The sequence below is a fragment of the Lycorma delicatula genome, chromosome 5 (assembly GCF_047948215.1).
Source record: "Lycorma delicatula isolate Av1 chromosome 5, ASM4794821v1, whole genome shotgun sequence".
NCBI lineage: Eukaryota > Metazoa > Arthropoda > Insecta > Hemiptera > Fulgoridae > Lycorma > Lycorma delicatula.
This window is the reverse complement of record NC_134459.1, coordinates 14959860-14984745: the sequence shown is the minus strand read 5'-3', so window position 1 is coordinate 14984745 and position 24886 is coordinate 14959860. Positions and strand designations below refer to the sequence as shown.

Here is a 24886-nt window from a genome sequence, read left to right as displayed (position 1 = left end):
CGCTAGTACTGCCACACCTGCACCTGCGCGAATAAAATATGGTTTGCACGCTCACTTAGTTAGAATCATTGAATTAAATAAACAAAAATATTATACTTAAATAAAATAATATTTTAAAGCCATGCTCAGAAAAAAAATGCATGGTGAGAAAGTCCTACAACTGTGCTGTCAGCTTTTTTTTATAAAGGATTCAATTAGTTAGCAAGAGCCATAGATTCTTCTTGATTATTTAGAAAAATCCATGAGAATAAGGTAATTTATGCTTAATTTGTTGACCCATTTAAAAGGTAGTATTTTTTTACATATTATTAGTTTATTTCAGAAATAAAATCTACCTGTAACAAAATATAATGGTAACTATGAAATCCAGACTAATTATTTACCAATGGTTACAAGGGACAAATCAGAATTTAAGTTAGTTTAGAATGCAGGGGTTTCAAGTTTTATAAATATAAGAGGATTAGCGAGTACAACTTTAATTTTGTCAAGCCTGGTTAAAATTAAAACATAAATTCTGAACGAAAGAATGAAGATTATGTGTACTGTTGAAGTAATTCCAAATATCCAAAAAAAAATTATTTTAAGTCTCCAGTTTTTCACTTTGGCATCTTTGTTCAGTTCAACCACGTAATAGATAATCAAAATAATAAAATAATTTTTAACTTATATTGAAGACTTCCTCCTGGAATTACTACACTAAAAACATTAGATACTATTCTGAAATGAAAGAATTATAAATAAATGAAACACTTATAAATATGAAATGTTTTTCAGCTGTGAAAAACATGCAATATTTTATTGTATAAATACTGATAATAAATCACACAAAGTGATTTTTTTTAACTGAAAATCTTTCAAAACATGTCAATATCTAACTACAATCAAACTATAAATAATAAATAAGATAAAATATAACTAATCCAAAAACTTAAAAAATCAAAACATGATGCTTGTTTTAAAGTAAAAACTGTTTTGAATTTGCTCCCTGTGCACCTCAGTTATTTCTAACAATCAAATTGTTGTTATTGGTAACAATAATTTATTAGTCATTTTGTTGGTCGCTAAATGTTTCTATTCACACAATTTTAATGAGAGCTACAAGTTGTGATGTCACCAAGTGTGAAGTTTAAGAAGCAACCAGATTTTGTAATGATAAAAAACAATTCTGCGGCTGAAATTCACCAACAAATTTGTGAAGTTACGGACTGAACATTATGAGCGATGTTAAAGTAAGAAAATGACACAGTTTATTTCAAGAAGGGCGAATGAAAATTCACGATGAAGGATATAGTAGTTGATTTGACTGAAAAAGTTGAAAAAAATTCAAGAAAACAGGAGCTTCACCTTTGATGTTTTCACAATCTTTGATTTATAAAGTTTTGACTGAAAAATTAAGCTATAAAAAACTATGTGCCGGATGGTTGTTGAAGATGGTAACAGACCCACACGAAAAAAAAAAATATTTCACTGCAAAATCTTCAATCATCCACTTTACATACCTCAAAGCAATTATTTTCTTCACCTTAAAATCTAGAATTCTCCACCTGGCTTGCATCATAAAGGTTTGACAATGATAATTGTTTGAAAAACATTATGCGTGATTTTAGTCACTGGCGGCAGAATTTATTGAAGAAGGAATGAAAAAGCTAACGAAATATTATGAAACATATGTTGAAGTTGAAGGCAGTTATGTCGCTTTTATGCTTATATAATAGAGACAGACCTTACTTTAAAAACATTCCATGTACGACACACAGGCTTCGATAAGATATACGGACTGGCAGTAGTCCAACAATGCGGTAACTTTTCATAATAAAACTCCAGGCTTTTAATAGTGTACTTCATTTCTTTTAAATGGTTTTAATGTATTTATATCAAGACAGAAGCCCGGCACTTGTCAGCACCACTTTTTATACAAGATACAGATTGCTTAAAAAAGGTTTACTTGGTTTGAATCTGTCTGACATTGATCTCCTAGCAAGTATCCTATAATATCACAACATAACTGATTTGGTATCTTGATGGCTAAACACATTTCAATTCTAAAAGACCAACCATCACTTAAAAAAGTTTTATAGCATTTTTATAACATAGCCAAACCACCTTGTCGGGTGAAAATAACAGAATAATCTCTGAATAGCCACAAACATGATAACAGGGATCACTTAACACATATGATAGCTGTTAGATACCATACTTATAGTTTGAAAAGGTTCATTGCTTGAGATAGCTTGTAGCCCAAGCGCAACACTTCAATTTTTCCTCAACTGAATTAAGCCAAGTTTCATAATGACAGTATATGCATTACTTATTTTACTCTCCAAACAGCTGTTCCATAACACACTACATGAGCATATAACCTAAGTTAAGGATGATAATTTTAGGTAAAATATGTTAGGAGAACTGCAGTCTTATTTTGAAGAGTTGCTATTTTTTTGTGTACAACAAAAAAGAAATGTTAAAAGCATGCAATCACTCAGAAGTATAACACTAATCACGTAACTAGTGTGTCTAACTCACTCATGTTGAAGTTTAAAACAAGAGAATATCATCGAAGTAACATAGTTCAAAATCAGTTAATTTTACTCATTATTGGGACTGAACATTTTAAATATAAAATTAACACAGATGGAGGTTGAAATAATGATGATAAATAAAACTTATTTTTAAATTAAACTGAAAATCATAAAAATAAATTGCAAATTAAAAGTACATTGAAAATTTATTGTTTTATATTGATACTGTTAATAAAATAAAATTTTCAATGCATTTTAATTAAAATAAATAAAAAAAAACAGATGGATTACAAAAAAGGGAGCCATTGGATTAAGAAAATATGGCTGTAGAAAGTAGTAAAAGATCATTAACTTATCAGGAAAAACATCTCGATGATTATCCTCATTCCGTACTATCATAAAATTACAGCTTTAATAAATTAAGACTTGGTTGTACAAAAGAATAAAATAATAAATAAAACACAGTAAACCACATATTCCCAAAATAACACATTTTTCCTTATTTATCTAACAAAGTTAATATTACAGTATGTAATAAAATTGTATACAAAGTTAGAATAAAAATAAATTCACAACACAAATGAAAATTATATTATACTTTCATTAATAGCATAAGTATGTTATAAATATTAGTATGTAATAAATCATGTAAACCTTCAAGATATAAAGATACATTATGCTAATGCATAACAAAATCTTTTTTTTTAATATTTTATTCTCAGCACTTTAACCTCAGAGACTTTCATAAAGTATTGCTTCGGAGGATGAGATGAATGATTTGTATTGTGTGAAAATGCCATGCCTGACCAGGATTAAAACCCAGGACCTCTGGATGAAAGGCCGAGATGCTACCACTTGCATCACGGAAGCTGGCGCTTTACCTAACATAATGCCTATCAATGACTCCATGTTAAACAATGAATATAAAATAAATAGTTTCTTATTCTATACAAACAGTTCTTTTCTTATAATTACTGTAGAATTATTACTGCATCGAGTAGATAGCTGTGTTAATTATATAAAATAGCCTATTTTATACAAATAATTCTTATTTTTTCATAATTTTTAAAATTCACTATTTTAGAAGAAAAAACTGATGACATTTGAAAATATTCCTCTTGAGGAATAAGGAATGAATTACAAAAGGCCAGTCTATAACAGATTTTAGCATCCTTTGTCTTTTATATTAAAGGTTCTGGGTTCTAATCCGGTTAAGTTTATCATTTACCATATACTACTTGGAGATTATTCATCATATATATTCCCGATGATAAACTTGTATAATTCAATAACTTTCTTCCATTTATTGAATTAAAAAATTTAACCATTTTTTATTTTTATAACTAACGATTTAGTGAGTTTTTTTTTCAATGAAGCTGATTCTATAGTATATTTTTTCACAAAGGTGAAAAAAGAAGAAACCAATCGTGAAGAAAAGAATGCAGAGAAATTATATATTGAGACTAATAAAGCACCAGCAAAGACTTGTCTGATATGCAAAAAGATGTAACATTTCATACCTTAGTTTTTAAGCTAATGTTCTTGAATTTCTACACGAAAATAGTTTAAATATCAGGGATCATCACTGAACGGTAAGAGTACAATACTAAGCAATGAAGTCAACCAAAAAATTAAATGGTATCTTAAAATTGTTTCTGAAGAAATATAATTTTTTTTATTAAGTTATGCGGAAAAAATTCACTCTGTGACCACCAGAGAAACTTTCACTTAATTCATATCTGATGAAGAATAAATCAGGAAAAATTTTTTAAGCTTGTTAAGTAAATATTAAAAATAAAATAAACAGAATTAAATACACAGGTACAAAGTCTACGAGAAAATAAAAGAAACACAAAAAACCGGCAATAACAATGAACTATGAGGGTTATTTTTTTTTTAAGATCCGATCGATCGCGAAATAAAAACTCTCGCAAAAATCAGATGAACCTTTGCGCATGTGTTGTGCAGCGGCTCTAGTATGGCCTTCAATCACGCCGCATCACTTCGTTTAGTTCTGAACACACAGCTAGCACGTAAACATGCCTACAACAATAGCATCTCCAGCCAAGTGTGAAGTGCGTGCGGTAATTCAATTTCTTCAGGCTGAGAAGTGTAATGCAGCTGAAATTTCATAGACGAATAAGTAATGTGTACGGTGAAACTTCAATGAGTGACGGCAAAGTGCGATAATGGTACAGGAACTTTAAAGCAGGACGTACCGATGTTCATGATGCAGGCGGTCAGGGAAGGAAGCGAGTGTCAACCAATGATCTCGTTGAGCGAGTGGATGACGCGATTCGAGAAATTCATCGGTTCACAATTTCTGTAAATTTTCATCCGATTTTCACCTCTTTGCTCACATGAAACGCTGGCTAGGAGGACAACATTTTGGCACAGACACTGAGCTGCAAATCAACATAGAAACATGGCTGAAAACACAGGCAGCTCCAGTCTATGACGAGGGTATTGGAAAGATGGTACCATGCTATGACAAATGTCTAAATCAGTAGCAACTATGTAGAGAAATGGTGTAACTAAGTAAGTACTTGTTACAAATAAAAGATTTTTTATTTTCACTGTGGTTTTAATTTCGTGACCGATCGGCCTCATACATCAACAGACAAAATTCAAATCCACTTTGTCTTCAATCTTGATTACAAAACTTGACTTCATGACTACCAAATTAAAACAAAAAAATAAAAATAAAATGCCAGCAGTAATGAGCTGACACTGGGAAGAGAACAGTAGCCCAGTACCTAACAAAAGTTGCAAAAATCAATTGAAAACATTATGAATTAAGTTGTTAAAACTGATTTATAATAAAATTTAATTTGGTTTGTTGTTACAAAGATTTTGTGCATGTGCGACTTGTTGCTTAACAAAAAAAAACTTTTCTCTGAAGGCATAAAGAAGCCTGTGCAATGATGAAAGAAGCAATTGAAAAGAAAGAAGAAATTGTTTAAAAAAAACTTTTTTGTTTTTATTAAAATAAAGTTTATAACTGCGCCATAAATATAATTATTGTTTTTTTTTAATATTGGTTCATAGATACTGCTTAAAGCCATGACTCAACAAAACATATTTTGTTAAAGATTTAATATTAAAATTATTTCTTTTACAATGAGTGAGCTGAATGAAACTGGGAAAAAAATGATATTTCACTACTTCTACTGAAATGTAAACAAATACTAAAATCGGTAATACACAGTATACTACTGGTAGGCAGAGTACTACTTTCCAAAAATTACCTTGTGAACTATAATCAGGAGGTATTCCACTAGAATGTGCACCACGTTGCCTTCTTGGACCGCCACGTCCGCAGAAAACAGATGAAGCTTCTTCTCGGGAAGGTTCATCTGATAGCGGTTGTTGGATACAAACTGCTCCTGTATCTGCATATCTGTCTTTTGCTCTACCCCTACCTATACCTCTGCCACGCTCTTTACCTCTAGAGGCATCTGCTCCTTGACCTTGAAAATACTGAACAAGAAAAAAGACTAAATAAAAATTAAGCATTATAAAAGCCAAAAAAACAGCACTTATATTAAAAATAATGAAAGTAGCATATTCATTTATTCATTTTTGTAATTCTTAGAAGCAAAGATATTCGCAGTCAATACATATCCCACACTGTACGGCTAGCACAAAATGATAACTATATCCCCAAGTAGCAACTGACGGTTCCATTATGAATGGAAAACTGTGATTACATTCTTCAACATAAGATATTTTTAAATATTAAAAAACTAAATTTAATACGGAATCGCAATAATACCCGCTTTATCGTATAATATTAGAACACCAACTTTTTTCTGGCGTACTTTCATATTTGTTACTGAACAGTCAGAGCTAGTTCCTAATCTTAAAATAAAATAAGTTATGTAATAAATAGCAAAATATTAGAACTGTGAACATGCATCTGGTTGGCCAATTGATGCACAGAGGTCACACACTAGCTTCCAGATCATCTGGTTATGAGTTTAATTTCCAGCAAGGATCTGGCATTTTTCATGCATCTCAATTTTTACCTAAAATTGTGTGAAAATGCATATCTGGTATCAAAAACAATGTTCAAGACAACAATAATGCAGTGTCTGTAAAATAATAATGGGGTTTTAAATGGTTACAGCTTTAGAACAAAGCGTAGAGAGATGAACTATATGTTAAATGAAAGAAACACCATACGTTTCTTACCTGTAGATTTCAATGTGTGCACTCATGGTTGCCCTGCAGACATCTAAGATGATATTAGTCTCTTGCCATACATGACAGAGAACATCCAGCATGATAGAAGAAACAGCTTCAGTGATTTTTTTAAAATGATCGACATTTTGATCTTGAATGGAATACACGTGTTTTTAAACAACCCCAAAAATAGAAATCCATGCGAGTAAGATCTGGAGACTCTTGGAGCCAGTAGATCCACCCTTTTAGTCACCACTAAGGAAATGTTACATTAAGAAAACCCTGCACGATTGCGGCAAAATGTGGAAGAGCTCCGTCTAACTAGAAAATGGAATGCTGCGAATTTGGAACGCTGCATATATGTATAGGCATATAATATGGGACACTGGACCTTTCTAATATATCCAGGAAGATGTTTCCCATTATTGTTTTTTCAGTAAAAAAAAGGGGGGCAATAACTCTTCTCATACAATAGCACACCACATTCACTTTTTCACTGTCACGCTAATTTTCAATTAACAGCAGGTGGAAGTTCAGTACCCAATGAATGAACATTAAGCTGATGTACTAACCCAAAAACATGAAACAATACTTCATCACTGAAAATTAACTTGTTTAAAAAATCATCATCCTGCTTTAACCTATTCAGAATGTCTACAACAAAACCAAAAAGTTTCATTTAGTTGCTTGGATGATGTTTTAGGAATCCCTAACTGTCTAGAACCACTTCTGCACAGATTTCTTCAGGCTTACCAAGAACTTGTTCGCACTCCTTCAATGATCTTCACAGACAAGTTTGCTTCAGCAGCCTGCCAGTTTGAGTTATTTGTCCCATTCCCAATGTTATTTTCATGCGAAGAAGCAGGTCATTGAACACACAATTGTATTTACACCTAACTGAATCACACATAGCAAGCCACAACACACACTGGGCCTTCCTCTGTATATAAACATGATGACTAATGTGCACGTGCTCTTTCATATACTGCAAACACAATGCACATGCACTAGCTTTCGCACACATAATCTTGGAGTGTTTCTCTTTCATTTAGCATATAGTCATCTATCTACAATGCTTTGTTCTGAAGCTATAACCATTTAAAATCACACTATTATTTTACGGACAGTGTATATAAAACATTGCAACTGAAGTATGTATCATTGATTTCATAAGCACTTCTTTAAGTAGAAACCAAAAGCAATACAGTTAAAATACTCACATATGATCATACACAATAAAAATTAATAAGAGTGAAACATTCCTAGATTGTACTCATAATGTAAGAAACCTTGGAACAGTATAATAAAAAATTTTGTATTTACATAATACTAATTTTACAACTATTATTTCAGAGTACAGCATTTACCTCAGCATTTCTTTAATATAGTGACATCCAAAATCAAGCATATTTTGAACAGACCAGTCATTTGTTAAAAATGCTAAAGATAAACATCAATGATTACCTGCACTGAGTTTAATGATCTACAGGAACTTCTTCAACTAATATGTAGCAGAAAATATGACTTTGTATCCAGACTTCGTGTAAATTTTCAGGCAAAAAGGACATAAAAAAAATTACGGTACAACAATCATTTTTTTAATGACATAGCATAGAGAACTATATCAATTTGACTACTTTTTTGTTTTTCTATGTTTTGTTTTATACATTCAAGTAACTTATAAACAGATATGAAGTCCCTCCCACACAAGTACTTCTATAGCGGCACCTTGACAGTGTCAACTTAATAATTTGCAATAAGAATATAAAAATTTTATACAATTTATGATTTCTTTTAAAAGTTTATAATCATTAATAATACACAACTATTTGATAACTTTTACATGCGATGCACCTTTCTTCTTTGTAATCTTTATTAGCTGTGCAGATATAGAAATCATGAAAAATTTCATAAAAGCTAAAAAATAAAAACTGAATTATGAAACTTTATATCAAGGTGGAACTCGTAAGAAAATGAACTGAACCAGCTCAAATTTTAAAAAAATCTTATGCACAATTTATGGTTGATATTTGTATAGCCAACACTTGAGACTGTTTTAGAAACAAAATTGTATTTTATCAAAGCCGATTTGGTTTTTAAGTAAATCACATTGAACAGACAAGAAAACACAGAGGCTGTGGCAGCTGTGAAATATCTTTGGACATAAAATAACTTCCATACAGATAATGCAATACTGTGATGAAGTTTGTAATTATCATCAATGTTTAGATGAACACAATGGATTCATTTTCTTATTGATCTCTGCAGAAGGTACCCCATTCTTTATGAACAATGCATTTGAAACTGAAGAAGCACACAAGCATTTCACATCTGACTAAATATGCATGCTTTCTTTGGTCTCTATGATCTCTGTGAAAATCACCTGCAAGCTGTAAAATTTCTGGATCATAAACTGGAAAAAACAACTCTCATTATCAGCAATTCTGTATTCAATCCCATTCATTTAACAGACCTGCACCGTTATTTCTCTGCGTTGTGACTGCACAGATTTTTGGGAACAATTTTTCTCATTCCCAGTTCTTCTGTTAGTACCAGGAAAAAAAATTCCAGATTCATCAAGTTCAGATCTCAGAAAATCATCTTCATTTTCCGATCTACTCTATCATACTGGTTCACAGACCTTGGTTATGTCATTGTTTGTCAATGACATTAGGTGTCTTCCATTATGATGGAACAATTAAGGATTATGCTGAAACCGATTTAAACATCGGTTCTGCCTTCAGAAAACACCTTACACCAACAATAAAACTTGTACTTCGACATAACTTCATTCTCAAAAGCCTGCTGAAGCTTACTATAAGTTACTGAAGTGTTGTAACAAAATCTGACACAAAAAGAGGAAGCAGAAAGAGCAAAATTAAAGATAAATTATATTAGGCTGCACAGTCGTTACATCAAAAAGAAAAAAATCAAGTCTCATATTTTATTATCCACTTTAAATTGCACACAAAACTGAGTTTGGCATATATGTATTCAACAAAAGAGTAATTAGAGTTGTAAAAATATTAAACATTATTTATTTGCTTAGTTCAGTTTTAAATTGTAATATAATTACTTCAGAAGATGATGACTGTGATAACGATGGAAAATCAAACTGTGAAGTACCACCATGCTGCATACTGGCTGGACCATGATGTGATTCAGGTCTTTTTCCTAAATTTAACATAAAATATTACATATACTGTAATACTGTCAATACAAATAATTTTATATTTTTAAAACTAAAATTGCTAACATGTACAGGAACCAAACAGCAACAATAACAATTGAAGAACATAAGAAAGAAGCCCTAATAAGAAAGGGAGTCCGACAAGGATGTTCCCTATCTCTGTTACTTTTTAATCTTTACATGGAACTAGCAGTTAATGATGTTAAAGAACAATTTAGATTCGGAGTAACAGTACAAGGTGAAAAGATAAAGATGCTACGATTTGCTGATGATATAGTAATTCTAGCCGAGAGTAAAAAGGATTTAGAAGAAACAATGAACGGCATAGATGAAGTCCTACGCAAGAACTATCGCATGAAAATAAACAAGAACAAAACAAAAGTAATGAAATGTAGTAGAAATAACAAAGATGGACCGCTGAATGTGAAAATAGGAGGAGAAAAGATTATGGAGGTAGAAGAATTTTGTTATTTGGGAAGTAAAATTACTAAAGATGGACGAAGCAGGAGCGATATAAAATGCCGAATAGCACAAGCTAAACGAGCCTTCAGTAAGAAATATAATTTGTTTACATCAAAAATGAATTTAAATGTCAGGAAAAGATTTTTGAAAGTGTATGTTTGGAGTGTCGCTTTATATGGAAGTGAAACTTGGACAATCAAGTATCTGAGAAGAAAATATTAGAAGCTTTTGAAATGTGGTGCTATAGGAGAATGTTAAAAATCAGATGGGTGGATAAAGTGACAAATGAAGAGCTATTGCGGCAAATAGATGAAGAAAGAAGCATTTGGAAAAATATAGTTAAAAGAAGAGACAGACTTATAGGCCACATACTAAGGCATCCTGGAATAGTTGCTTTAATATTGGAAGGACAGGTAGAAGGGAAAAATTGTGTAGGCAGGCCATGTTTGGAGTATGTAAAACAAATTGTTGGGGATGTAGGATGTAGAGGGTATACTGAAATGAAACGACTAGCACTAGATAGGGAATCTTGGAGAGCTGCATCAAACCAGTCAAATGACTGAAGACAAAAAAAAAAAAAAAAAACTAAAATTAATAAAATACATTAGAATATATATAATTCAACAGATGAGATCAGGATCTGTACAAACATTTACTTTTTTAAGAATGAACATCATGTTGAATTATGTAGCCTGAAACCCTTTCTTTTTCCTGTTTAGCATCTGGTAATTACCATTTAGATAATACTTAAAAGGATGAATGAGTATGATATGTATGAGTGTAAATGAAGTGTAGTCTTGTACAGTCTCAGTTCGACCATTCCTGAGATGTGTGGTTAATTGAAATCCAACCACCAAAGAACATCATTATCCATGATCTAGTATTCATATCCGTGTAAAAATAACTGACTTTACTAGGACTTGAACACTGGAAGTCTTGACTTCCAAATCAGCTGATTTGGAAAGACACGCGTTTACCACTAGGCCAACCCGGTGGGTAATGTAGCCTGAAACCCACATCAAACAGATGCCACCCTAGATTAAATTTTCCACATAAATTAAAGAAATAGACGGAAAAAAAATGAAATTTTGTAAATTCATCACCATTGCAAGAAAAAAGGTAATAAAATATTTATTTTTTTTTATCTATGGTAAAACCCAAGCAATCATAACTAATACTTGTTTTGTTTAAACATACAAAATTGAAGTACTGTTAAATGATAGTTTTATGTTTTTGTATTTAAACATGTTCAATTTTAAATCAGAATAATTTGGATTTTTATATGTTGTACATAGTAACTATGTAATTATAACAATTAATGCACATCTTAATCTTTAACTTGTCAATCAACACCATGATACTTTAACATCAGTAACCTAGTTATTTAATTTAGAGTAAAGAAAACTTGTTACAATACCCAGTAAGCTAACCCACTGGGTTGGTCTAGTGGTGAATGCGTCTTCCCCAAATCAGCTGATTTGGAAGTCGAGAGTTCCAGCGTTTAAGTCCTAATAAAGTCAGTTATTTTTTCACGGATATGAATACTAGATCATGGATAATGATGTTCTTTGGTGGTTGGATTTCAATTAACCACACATCTCAGGAATGGTCGAACTGAGACTGTACAAGACTACACTTCATTTACACTCATACATATCATACTCATTCATCCTTTGAAGTATTATCTGAATGGTACTTACCGAAGGCTAAACAAGAAAAAGAAAAATACCCAGTAAGCTAAAACAATACGATAACTGATGGCATTTAACGTTGCTAAATTTTGAATTGATGTAAAATAAAGTTCAATTAAAAAAACTATGGATAATGTTATGGCTGGAAGTCATAGAACATATCAAAAACTTATAAACGTATAACTGATGTACTCTCAGCCTTACATAATTGCTAAGATGTAAGGGTACTGAATGAGGGTATGTGAGTGAAACTGGATTCAGGGCAAATTGCATCATCATGAAAACTATACGGACTATTAAGGATACAAAATTATATCCATGCTTGATCCCAGGCAAATTATAATTACAACTGGCAAAAGTGATACTGATAAAGCAGCACTGTACAACAAAGAGTAGCAGCAGCACTTACCCGAATAAGACACACAGAAAAACAATATATTCACAAGGCACTGGAAAAACAAGGTGTACTTCTCAAGTCTGCTCTTCAACAGAAGGTTTTTTGACTAAATACATATTTTAAGTATTGGTCATTAATGTAGAATAATTAGTAACAATTATAATCAAACTTTTTCATAATTTACCTTTTAATTTAATATGATTAAATATAAATAAAAATCACTGTTTAAATAATAACTGATAAAATTGAAAATTATGTTGATACAAAGTTTCAGTTGAATTATATTAATCTTCACTTGCTATTAACACTTACTATGACTTAGTTCTCAAGACATCAGTAATCGGTAAGCATTTTCACTAACAGAAGTTGAAAATAAATTATACTTTCAATTAATGAAAGTAATTTTTTATGTCAAATAATCAAGAATTTTAAACTGCCAGAGTTTGAGAGCAAGGACAAAGAGAATAGATGGAAAAAGAAATTACACATGCTTTATCAATCTGTTTCTTTATGTTTGCAAAAAAATCTGTATCAGATTAATCCTTGATTAGTGCAAGTTACCAAAATCTAATACACTAAAAGCTTAAGAACAGCAGAGAGCGCAAGGTTGTAATCCACCTTATCATCTTTATTGTAATCATTCTCTGCAGTACAAATTTCTCTAGCAGATTTTTCTTTTTCTTAGTTTCACACAAGAACCAGGCCAAATCAGAATCTCAACTTCAAACTAACCATTTGTTTAACATTTATCTCATCACAATCTAAAAACCTTCAAAAAACACTAGGAACCAAATGAAAAGATATTGGTTATAGTTATCTTATATCCTTATAAATTTTCAATTCATGTTTGATCATTAGCTTTTATTTTCTTCCAAATTAAGAAATTTAATTTAAATAACAATAGTAAAAGTTAGGACATTTTGGAAACATTTTATATATATAAGTACAAAAGAATTTCCAAGTTTATCAACTTTTGGATAGAATATGAAGATGACACTTCTAAAAGCAGCAACACATGGTAGCATGTTTTTAGATAAAAATAGATATAATCAGAATGTATATAAATAATTTCACATCCATTCAGTAATGTAACATTAGCTGGCTACGTTACAAGGTATAAATTTTATAATTATTTTATTTTTAAATTTAATTTTAATTTTTAATTGACATCTTATTTAAATATGTAGTTATTTTATTTAATTGACTCATGTTTTGTATATATGATAGTAATTTTTATCTAAAAAAATTGTTGTTTAATATGTAATTTTATATAATTTATATACAACTGATGATGCGGGATCCTGGGAAAGTGCTATTGGAATAAAGAAAAGAAAAAATAAGGTGTCATTTCATTTACTTTATAATTCTGTACTTGGGTTGTTCCAAGTTGGATTTTGATTATAAAATATATATGTATGTCCTGGTAATATTCTGCTAGGTATACTTCTCTCATTAGAATGAAAAAAACATTCACATAAACACCCATCCAAAAATGCTTTGTTAGCAAAAGTTAACAGCTAGCTAGTGGAAGATTTCACCCCAATTTCTGCTTCTCTGCTGAATTGAAGCTCTACTGAAATTCTGAGAAATTGAGGAGCAAATATAGTGGTTTCTTACGGTTTTTAACCTGTAAAATATTTAAAAATGGGTCCCATAACTGTACCTCATTATTTTCTATGAAACTGGGTGTAAAAAAGCAAAAGAAATTGAGTTGAATAACACAACTTTTTAGCTTTGTCATAAAATAACTTTGTTAAATTGTCAATAAATAAATAAACCTAATTGTAAAAAAAACTTAATTGAGAATGTAATTCTGAGAAAATTGATGTAAATAAAGTCAATAAAAAAATAAACAATAGTGCAAGAAAATAATGTATTCTTTAATGCAAAACAATCTGTACCTATATGAAAAATACTAAATTGCAATTTTAGACTAAAACTAACAGCCCTCTGAAGTTAAAAAAATTAACTTCTCTAGATCCTTTGTTTTAATGCTGGATAAAATTGAAAACTGAACTTCTTAAAACTAAAATAACATAAAATTATTCTTACTGTCAAATAATATGCTGCCTTAGTTTAATACTTCGTTTGGGTTTAAATTATTCTAAGTATTATTTTATTCACAGGTTCATTGAAATAAATAAAAGTCTTTTTTTTTATTATATCCCAAATTATTTTTATTATAATATTCAAACTCATGCTTCATATATGTAACATTGTTATACATAACAGATGTAAATACATAAATATGAAAATATGGAGTTACATAAATATGGAGTTCTTGTACTAAATGGAATATTCCCTAGAAGTATTGACAGCTCATTCTGAATGGTTCAGGTAACCACTACTTGTGAGTCCACCATCAAAAATGCAAGGTTTCATAAGAACATTACCTATTGTCCCACAACAGACATTTATTGAAAAATGGTGCTGGAAATTAATTTCAATGGTTTCACGAGGACTGCCATGTTTTCAAAAATGTTTGTTTCATATACTGTTTATCCCACCTTGTGCGCAAATGTTGCCTTCTTCTGTAAATAATATCCACTGATATTATTTAAAAATGTGCTTCCATCACTATGGAAGCACATTGTTTTGTGGTAACACTGACAATAATTCAACCACAGACTGTAATCACCTTCTTCAAGACATTGAACTGATTGAGGATGATATGGATATCTGCATTGTGTTATGTACTCCATATACTGTTGCATGGAATACCAAACATACAGACAATCTACAAGTGCTAGTAGTTGGACTTCACTCATACGTAAAATCTGCTCCTTCAAATTTGCTTTCAGTTTATATGTTACATTAGATATTCCACTTTCCCTTAGGTGCCAGTGAGTATCTGTAAATACTTGCTGTTAAGGAGTGTTTCAATTGAAATGTGCAACGATATTCATCAACAGTTCATGTAGTATTGCTGTTACAAAAAATAAATGGAATTAATGTCATATCACTGATTTGTAAACTTATACAGCATTTCTCTTTCACTACAGAACAAATCATTTACTAATTATTATCAACAGCTTTTAAAAAGCGTTTAATGAACTACTTAAATACGCATAAATCACAAATGCACACTTCATAAATTAAATAGATTTTATACTAAAAATTGACTTCTCAATAAAAATATAGCACACAATGAAGTAAGATTCTGAATCATAACCACAACAATGTTAGAAAATTCTGTTTGTAGAATTTTGCTCTCTGGGAGATTAAACACAGAATACTAATATTGTGCATCCTAACAGTGCCCCTAGTGGGAATATTAATGCACTAATAATTAAAGGATGATTAATTTTATTGTTTCACATGAAATTATAACTAAATTGCTGTTGTGAGATATTGCTGGTAGATAATTTACATCAATTTTCTCAGAATTAAATTCTCTATCAATTTAACCAATCATTTTTATTGTTTATTGTCAATTTAACAAAAATATTTTATGCCAAAGCTAAAAAAAAAAACTGTTTTTCAACTCAATTTTTTTTGTTTATTACACCCTAATTAATAGAAAATAATGGCAATACAGTTCCAGGACCCTTTTTAAAATTTTTCGGTTCAAAAACCACAAACTTCACCCCTTAATTTACCTTCCCTGAATTTCGATAGGGCTTCATTTCAGGGAGGAGCAGTAATCGAGACAAAATCTTTCACTAGCCATAGTAACTCGCTAACAAAGCATTTTCAGACCCATGTTTATATGAACTTTTATCATTATTTTAATAAGAGAACACCTATGAAGCTTAGCAGAATCCTCCCACGACATTCTATATGTATAATATAGTCACAATTTATAATACACTAAGCAGATTGTTCTCAATATGCTGAATTATTTTAACTATTATCTTTAACTATTAATATGGAATAAATACAATGAATAGTTTAATTTTTTTCAAGTCATCAGATAACCCCTTTATAACCTTGTAAATCACACATTACCTAGCGAAGGAAAATCTTGTGATGTCCTATACCCAGAACGGTAACTATCACCGTCGCCACTAGCTGGGTGTGAATAAATAGAAGCTGCTGCACCTTGAGCCGGCTGCATTTCAGCTTCAGGTCCAGCTCCTCTCCCTCTGCCTCGCCCCCTACCATGACCTCGTTCTCTGCCTCTTCCACCTCCACGGCCTCTTCCCTCTTGAAGCTGAAATTAAAAGTAAAAGCAATAAAATAAAGAAGATCTACAATTTTGCTACAGGAACAACAGAGTGTTTTTAATGTCAATAAAATAAATAAAATGGAAAAATATATAAATACATAAATATAATTAATATATAAATACATCAATGTATTTATTGAGTTTGCATAATTTTATGAATTTAAGTATATAAAATCAATTCTGACAAAATGTTAGAATATTTAGAAATATTAGTTTATTTATATCGCATAAAAATAGTAAACCGTATATTTTTAGTAGTTATTAAGCTGTAGTATATAACATAGTAAAGAAAAACAAAGTATTCACTTATGTTGTTAAGCGCTGTAATTATATTTTTTATGAACATAGTTTTGAAAACCGCTTTAGTCAAATCGGGTAGAAGAATAAAAAGTCAAAAGTACAAAATTTATAAAAACAAACCCCACAAAAATGTTTCCTTTTAACAAAAAAAATCCTTAATGATAATCATATTTTTAAATATTATAATGATTTTCTATATAATTTTTCATATGAAGTGGTTATACTTTATGCGATCGGATGAAGTTTTAAAAACAATTTTCAAGTAATGCATATTCAGAAATGCCTTCTATCTCAGAAATAAAGAACATTCTAGGAACTTCTAGGATCAAAATTATAAATAATCAATAACTAACTGACCTGGTAATGATTCGCCATCGCTAGATATGAGTATATATATAAATTAAATGAACACAAATGCAAATTTGATGAAAAATTAAAAAATTAAACGTTACAGAACTTCACAAAATTTAACCTTTTCCTTTTTCCCTTCTTCACTTTCCTTTTTCTCCAAGTTTCACATTTTACATTTTTCACAGAAATGTTTCTTTTCACATAAATAATATACATTCTGAATATGAGCCCAATCGGACCATAAATAAAATTTTTCCAAATATCTCAAACCCATCGCCACCTAGCAGGTCCAAACTAATTCAGAAACCTTTGTGGGTATGCGCACAGCAACTCACCGGGTTTCATCGCAATCGGATGAATGGTATAGTAATGCATACAAGACAAACATTCATTTTTCTAGACAAACATATATAATTACAGACTCGGCAATGCTTCGCCATTGCTAGATTTGAATGTATATAGAAGAAGAAAGTCTGTTTGTATATTTGTTTGTTTCTTTCATAAATATCTCGACATTGGCGCTACCTACAGAGTATTATCGTTTTTCAAAAGTTTTTTTTCTTCATGTAGATAATATATATTCTAAATACAAGCCAAATAGGACCATAAATGCAATTTTTCCAAATATCTCAACCCCAGCACCACCTAATAGGTCCATTTTTGCAAAAATATTTTTTTCCACTTAACTAATATATATTCTGAATGAATCAAATCAGGCCATATGTACAATTTTTTTAAATATCTCAACCCCAGCGCCATCTAGCAGGTTCACTAATATATATTCTGAACGAGACAAATCAGACCGCAAGCATATTTTTTTTAAATATCTCAATCCCAGCGCCATCTGGCAGATTCAAACTAATTCAGCAACCTTTGCGGGTATGTGCACAACAATTCACCAAAGTTTCATCGCAATCGGATGAATGTCCCTTTACAGGTGTTTCAAAGAAACGGGAAATTTTAAAAAATAATAACGTTAATGAAAATTTTTTTTTAGTTTAATTTGCAACTCGAAAATTGATGAAGTTTGTTCTTCAAGAGAAGTATCCACACATTCCTATCAGTGTCAAAATCACTTTTTGACAAACTGTCACAGTAAGTTTTTATCATTTTCTTATCTATCGTTAATTTAGCATATAATAAAATTGTTATTTTTACTAAACAAAAACATTCATAATAAATAAAATTAAAGTCAAAACATGAATTCATGTTGATTGTCTACATTTTACGGTTGATAATAATACAGGGTGATTCAAAGAAACGGGAAATTAAAAAAATTAAATAACGTTAATGAAAATTTTTTTTAGAAAATGAATTTTATTTCATGTAATTGTACAAATGTTGCCATTTTAGGATACATACATTTTAGTTTATTTTTTAAAGATGAAATTTTCCAGGTGACCTCTTCTACATAAACACTCACGAAGTCTCTTCGTTAAATTGTTCATGGTTTGACATAACATCTCGACTGGAATTTCCGCAATTGCTTCTCGGATCTTTGGCTTCAGTTCTTCTGTTGTAGCAGGTCTACTGTGGAACACTTTGCTTTTAAGGTGACCCTACAAAAAGTAATCACAAGCTGAGAGATCAGGCGATCTGGGAGACCATCTAATGTCACCGTTTTGTGAAATGACATGTTGTCCAAACAATCGGCGTACAGCTGTCATCGATATTCGTGCAGTACGTGACGTTGCTCCGTCTTGTTGAAACCAGGCTGTGTTAAGAATCGGTGGAAATCTCTTTTGTTGTTCCACAACAAAGGTTTCAAGCACGGCTACGTAACGAGCCGACGTCACTGTAATCGCAAGACCGTTGTCATCCTCAAAAAAATAAGGGCCATAACACTGTAAGATGACATAGCACACCACACGGTCACTTCCTGGCTGTGCAACGGACGCTGGTGTAGCTGCGTAGGATTTTCTTGTGCCCAGTATCTGAAATTTTGCTCGTTAACAAATCCACTAAGGTGGAAATGCGCTTCGTCTGACATCCAAAGTTCGTGAACAAACTCTTCGTTATCATTTATCTTCTGAAGCATTACATTACAGAATTGTCCTCGCACAACTGCATCGTTCAGTTTCAGTTCCTGGATGATCTGCAACTTGTACGGATGGAATTGCAAGTCCTTCACTAACATTCTTCGAATATTGAACTATGCAATTGTAAAGATGCTGAGAGACGATGGATTGACCGATGTGGACTTCGTGTGACAGCATCTTGTAAAGCTTGAACATTCTGTGGTGTACGGACGGTTCGCTCATGGCCTGGAGGTTTCTTTTTCATTGCCGAACCGGTTTCCTCAAAATTAGATATCCATGTTTTAATTGCATGTGCTGATGGAACACGGTCGTGACGTCCCAGATTAAAATGACGGCGAAATTATCTACGCGCTCTCCCTCCACACTGTCATTGTTTTTGTAAAATGCTTTGATAGCAAATGCATGTTGCGCACCACTCCAAGGATCCATGACAACTAAATTGCAGGTTAGGTTAGAGAGGCTGGCGCCACTTATCAAGTGGTACCAATCGCCTACGGCTACCAACACAACTTTCAAAATTTCCCATTTCTTTGAATCACCCTTTAGAAAGCCTACAACCAATAATAATAATATAACAATTCATAAAAAATCAAATCACCCTTGCTCTCATAAAATTAACATTCCTATATATTGCTATATTATATATGCTATATATATATATATATATATATATATATATATATATATATATATGTTTTATGTGTTTTATGATATATATATCATAAAACACATAGAAATAGAAAACTGTTATGATACCACTGATAATATTTATTTAAAAAAAAACTATCAAAACAACCAATACATACAAGACACAAAAAAGAGAAAACATAATGTATTTATACACTAATAATATCATCAAAAACATTACTAAAATTTACAATAAAGAAATATTTACACCAGCATACATACATACCTAATAACCTAATAAATAAAGTATTTAAAAAACAAAACAGTAATAGAAAAATAAACAATCTGTGTGAAATTTATAAAATTAAATATAATGATGGTGATGATATTATTATAGGAAAAATAAATAAATCTTTTAAACTAGATTTTTTGGGCTAAAACTAGATTTATAGATTATGAAAATAATAAAAAATCTGGTTTATCTAATATGGGAAAACATCTAATAAACAAGTAAACACTATTTCTGATATAGACTCGAATTGAGAAATACTGCAAATTAATAAAAATCAATAATTAAATATTTTATATAAAGTATTTTATATTTTTTATAAAGTATATATATAAACAGAATTTCAATTTTATAAACCACCAATGTTTGAGGAAGACATTCTTATTAAAAACACCAAGCAGAAAGCAGTATTCACATAATTATTAGTTAGATTTTGTTATATTACACAGCACTGCAACCAACAAATTACACCAAGCAAATGGTTTAATTTTAATAACAAAATATGTGCAATTTTTTAAAAATGAATTCAATCTTGACTGATGATGCCAGATCACCTGAAAATACTTTATGACAAAACTAAAATAACAAATGTCTTATCTTAATTTTTTGTACTAGTGGTTTATGTTAGTAGAATTTAAAATATATATACATGAGGTCTGTAAATAAAGTAATGAGATTGGTTCAAATTTTCATTTACAATCCAATTATATATGGACTCTATCACCTTCTAAGTAGTTCCCTTTTGATGCCACACAACACTTCAAATGGTTTTCCCACTCTTCACAGCAGTGTTGGAACTCAAAAACCAGAATATCCTTCAGATGATCAGTTACATTTTTTTTTGTTTTCTACTGTTCCAAAAGGGTGTCCTTGAGGTGCTTTTTTAGTCAGGAACAGAAAAAAAATCAAAGGACTGAAGTCGGGTGAATAAGGTGATTGAGGAACTACAGGAAAGTTTTTCTTTGCCAAGAACTCATTAATTGAGACTGCAGCATGTAAAAAGGTGGATTGTCACGATGCACCATCCAGTTGTCTTTGATGGCTGGTCTCACACAGGCAACTCTTTTCCACAGTCTTTTGAGAATTTCTTGGTAAACATATTGATTTACAGACTGTCCTTTAAGCAAAAACTTCTTATGGACAATGCCATTACTATCGAAGAAACAAATTAGCATGGATTTTCCATTTGCTCATTTTTACTTTCTTGGGATGTGATGAGTTTGAAGTGTGCCATTCCTTGCTCTGGCGATTTGTTTCTGGGTCGTACTCAAACATCCAACATTCATCACAGTAACAACATTTTTTAGAAAATCAGGATCAGTTTCAATTTTGCCCTAGAATATTGCAGCACACTTCCACCCTGTTGTTTTTTTTGTTCAACAGTCAAGTGTTTTGGAGCCAATTTTGCACAAACTTATTTCATGTCCAATTTGTTTGTCAAAATTTGAAGGACTGTGGTACGGTTAAAATTCAATTGTTCTGTAATCACTTGACAGTTAATCGTCGGTCATACCGTATCAAGTCTTGATTTGCTCAACACTGTCATCACTTTTTGTCATTAAAAGGTCTTCCAGAGCATGGATCGTCCGCAACTGATTCCTGGCCATTTGAAAATCTTTAAACCACCTAAAAACTTAGGCTCTTAGGTGATTGCATAACATTGCTCATAATTAGTATCACTCATTTTTGTAATGCACAACTCGTTTCACAAAAAGTTTGTTTACATCTCACATGGCAACAATAGACTAAAAATATTAATACCTAATAATATAAATCAGCTGTTCATATAACCATATGTTTACTAGTAACTTTACAGTGTTGCGACTTTTGCTGCCAAGAAAAACTAGTTGCATTCTTTATTTACAAACCTCATACATATATATATTTTTACCTTAGTTGAAGAAGAGCTTCTATAATACAAATAAGATCATAAATATAGACCTTTTGTTATACAATATTATTATATAGGTTAGAAAATAGTGAAGGTACTGTTCACAATTGTTCATATTTTTTTTTGGCCTACTATTTAACCACAAAGTTTATTTATTACCTGAGAAACATAAGTAGAATAACACTGCTTCAAACTATCAAAAATTTTAATAAAAATGTGATGAAAGATTATAAATACAAAACAGATTTACAAAATGCAGTATACATAAAAACTACAATCTTTATAAAAGCAATAATAACCTAACTATAACACATATAGATGGTTGTTGCATAAACATACCACATATTCATATGGCCTCATATAATGTAACTACTACATCACTTTGTAAGTAAAGAATGTAGGTGTTTTAAGATGTCACTGATAAAATTTTTTAAGACATGAAAATCCATCCATCAAAATTATAAATTATATAGGATAGTCATAATTTTTTTAATTTAAAAGTTTACTAATAGTAATAGTTTGTACAAATACAGAGAACCACTAAAATAATTCTAGATTGAATAGCGCCTTAATCAGCGCTTGTAGAAAGTTTAAAATCTCAAATTCTATTTTCTTTATTAATATTTTATAAATTAGTTTTGTTATTGTTAATTTCGCAAAGTAATACATAAAATCTAAAACCATTTTTTTACTCTAGTTTTTTGGAGCTTTACAACAATTTTCTAAGAAACCGTTGCACAGTTCTAAGACCCACATCAAAAAACATAAAACCATCAAATTTTAATCCAACATTTTTGTCCTGAGAATTTCTGGATGCATCACATTAAGAAATTGTGGTTTTTCATGTTGATAAGTCTTATTATAAGTCCTTCTTCAAAGATCATGAGCATAATAACAAAGTTAAATTCTGAATTTGAATTATAATCACACGAAGTGGACAATTATCTTCGGATAAAGATTACTTTAACGGAAAAATTTATACAGATAGACAGTTATGCAATAGATATGACCATGCAAAGATAATTTTACAAAAATATAGTTTTGACAACTGTAAACCATTACTTTTACCACTTAAATTTGGTTGTAAACCTGGAAACTCTCCTCTAATCTCCCGGTGGACAGTATAGGGAAATGGTTAGAAACTTAAATTATTTAGCTTCAGGCACACACACCAGACTTAAGATTTGCCTTAATTATTGCATCTAGAGCACAGTCAGGCAATAAAGGACCATTTGAATTTGGTAAAAAGGAATTTTCAGATATTTGAAATTATTTTTGAAGATGGCATTAGATACAGTAAAACAACCAGTAGAAAATTGAGGCACACAGTGATGTAAACTATGTTAGTGGCAAAGTGACTTCAAGATCGACTAGTGGAACTCTCCTTAATTCTTTAAAGACCACTTGACAGTTTTTCATCAGGTTCAGTTTATGCTAAAAAGACCAACAGCTGATTTTTTGTCATCTCATTTTGAGCGAGAAAGATGAACTGATGAAATTTCATCAGTACCCAAATGATAATTGTACTGATCACATGTTTGGGTGTCAGGACAGTCCACTTGATAGAGGTTACATTTGTTATTGTTCAAAGTCAAACATAACATCGCAATTAATATTCGGATGGTAAACAAAAATAATTACTTTGAACTTAACAACTGTTTATGCTCTTATTTTTATAGAACATTTAATCATGTTTGTTGTGTAATATAACAAACAAATAATTATTATTGTATTGAGTTGGCTGTGAAATCATAGGTTGTTCAGAATGAAAAGGGAGCTTTATTTTATTTATATTACAATACTGTATTTATTGGCCTTTGGTATAGTATATAGATAAGCAGAGAACACTGTACGTTTATCATTGTTTCTGATGTTTGCTATAATACATAAAATGGGTAGTAAATTTCAAACACGATTAAGATTGATCGGGATCTTAGGAATGTTCAATCTGATAGTGATTTGTGTACTGACAGTTCTAAAAACACCTAATTTTACAGATTTGATTAAAATTTATCAATTTCTAGTCAAAAATCATGAAATTTTCAGGTTTAGGCACTGTAGAGGTTTTTTACCAACAATAATATAAGCATGTAATATTTGTTTTAAACAATCTCCAAAAAATGTTCGAACCTCAAAGGGTTAAAAACTGTGGCAGACCAGTTGTGTGGTAAAGTAATTGCAGAAATGAGCATCACTCTCTTCTATGAAAGCTGAATGTTGCTGCAATAGAGACAACCAAATGGTTGGTTTGACTTGACATCAGTTAATGGAAGTTTGTGCACTTTATGTTAATTCAAAGCCATATTAATCAGAGTGCCATTAAAGTTACAAAAAAAACCCGATGTTCCACAATAAATACAAATCATATCGAAACTAGATACGACCATTATGTGAGGATGCTTGTGAAAGCGGGAAGCTTCATTGTCTGAAAAACAGGCAGCAGATACATTCACAAAAGGATTATCATCTGCTTAAAGGAATGGAGATTCTCAACGGTATTAAAATTCAATATGAATTATAAAATTCTGTGAACTTGAATTATGAACAACGAGAAGCAATGTCATGGAATAAATATTTGCGTAAAATGAATTTACATCACAGGATTACGCCCACATTATCGATTTTTCATTACAAAAAATAAATTAAACTTAATTACTAATTATAGTGTAAAATTACTTACTTACTGAGATAAACAATTAAGAACCCAAATGAAAAATAGGAAAGAAATTAAATTATATATATCATTCTGTCACAATCCCTCCACAGAAATAGTAACCGTG

The 24886-nt window shown here is 30.9% G+C and overlaps 1 pseudogene; it reads right to left on the bottom strand.

Annotated features, from left to right (window-relative positions):
* The window catches only part of LOC142324711 (protein argonaute-2-like), an 87676-nt pseudogene extending 62790 nt beyond the window's left edge, over nucleotides 1-24886 (bottom strand).